This window comes from Petaurus breviceps, unplaced genomic scaffold, assembly GCF_028583685.1.
Source record: "Petaurus breviceps papuanus isolate PSGF00001 unplaced genomic scaffold, PetGlider_PUasm1.0 90881, whole genome shotgun sequence".
NCBI classification, from domain to species: Eukaryota; Metazoa; Chordata; class Mammalia; order Diprotodontia; family Petauridae; genus Petaurus; species Petaurus breviceps.
In genome coordinates, this window is record NW_027187369.1 from 15,824,873 (window position 1) to 15,826,778 (window position 1,906).

A 1,906-nucleotide genomic window follows, 5' to 3' on the forward strand; every position below is an offset into this window, starting at 1 on the left:
AGATAAAGAGTAAATATTAGAAAGAATATTTCAGAAAAGAAAATAGTATCTGAGAAAAGAAGAAGACTATTTAAGTCTTATTTTGCTTCTGTTTCTCTGCCAAGTATAATGATCAGTGAATTGGAAAGTACTGAACAAAAGTGTTTAACAGGGAATTGAAGTCCAAATTAAATTGGTAGAGAGAGTGCTTAGATGCCCTCAAAGAGTTTAAGGCACCATGGCTCGATACACTACGTTCTAGAGTAAGTATTTGGAGATGTGATTACTAAGCCATCGGTGGTGACCTTTGAAAACATCACAGAAAATTGAAAAAATGTGACAAGACAGACAGACAAATGTCTTATTCCCCCCTCTCCCCCAAAAGGTAGATTCTTCAAACTATAGGCTGGCCAGTTTGACTTTGATTATTAGTAAAATTCAAGAGCATATTGTTAAAAGGGATAGTTTGTGACCTTTTAAAAAAGATAGTAATCACTTGGCTTTATCAAGAATTGGTCATGTCAGAGTGGGTGGGGTGATGTTGAGGACTTTGAGAGAGTGAAAAAGACTTAGAACACTTGGAGGAATATATTAAGGAGTGAACAATCTATACCCAGTTTGATTTGCCATGGGTTATTAGACAGTAGATTAATGATATGGCATAGTATGCCTGAATTTCAGGAAAATATTTGAAAACCTTTTTCAACATATATTTAGGTTCACTCTAGAGATATACAGATTGGCCAATAGATGGATTCAGAACTGATTGAAGTGCCTAACCTAAAGAAAACTAATTATTGGACAGAAGATATGAAGGAAAGTCTCTAGTAGAGGTCCCCAAGGATCTGTTATTGACTAAGATCTGTTGAATGTTTTTATTATTCAGGATGACACCAGAGATGGCACACTGATCAAATTTTAAAAGACAGGGTCGGCTAGGTGGCACAGTGAATAGACCACCAGCCCTGGAGTCAGGAGGACCTGAGTTCAAATCCAGCCTTAGACACTTAACACTTACTAGCTGTATGACCTTGGTCAAGTCACTTAACCCCAATTGCCCTGCCCTCCCCACTTCAAAAAGGCAAAAAAAAAAATTCTTTTTTTGAAAGACAAGAAGCTGAGAGGGATAGTCAAAATATTGGATATAATTTGGTAGCTAAAAATATCTCAGTGAGCTAGAATTAGAATGATGGGACATATTTAAATGGTGAATTGCAAGAAATTATATGGATTTTTAAAATTAACTGTACAAGTATAGGCTGGGGAAGGCATGACAAGCCAACACTTCTTATGAAAAAAGACATGCAGGTTTTAGAAGACTGAAAGCTCAATGCCAAATATAGTTTGAATATACTCCTTTCAGAAAACTCAGTATTTTGATATGGAAGTAAAAAGAGCTAAACAAGTTTTAGCCTGTGATAAGGAAGCCATATTCTTCTGGACTAAGGAGGTTAATAGTTTTGTTGTGCTCTGTCCTGGTCAGATAGTATCTGCAATGTGTTCACTTTAGAGCATCAGATTTTAGGACAATTTCTTGAGTGTGTTAGAGATAGAATGCCAGTTCAAGTAAGAAGTGGACTAGGACATCTGAGGTCCCTTGTAGCTCTTAGTTTCTACGATTCTCTGAAAGAGAGGCAGAACACCATCATTAACTTAGTTTGTTGTCAGTGAATGGTTGACTTGATCCAATCCAACTTCACGGCCCCCTTCCAAGTGACCTTTTCTTTGTCTAATAGCAACTGAATTCAGCATATTGGGAAGGATGAGAACATGAAAAAATAGATTTCACAAAGAGATTCACAATTTTGAAACTACACCATGTGGTGGATAGAAGGTTGAACCCATAGACAAAGATGATATGGGTTTTATCTACAGTGTCTCAGGCAAGATCTCAAGTATTTTTCCTGTGGTTACAAATGCTTTACAG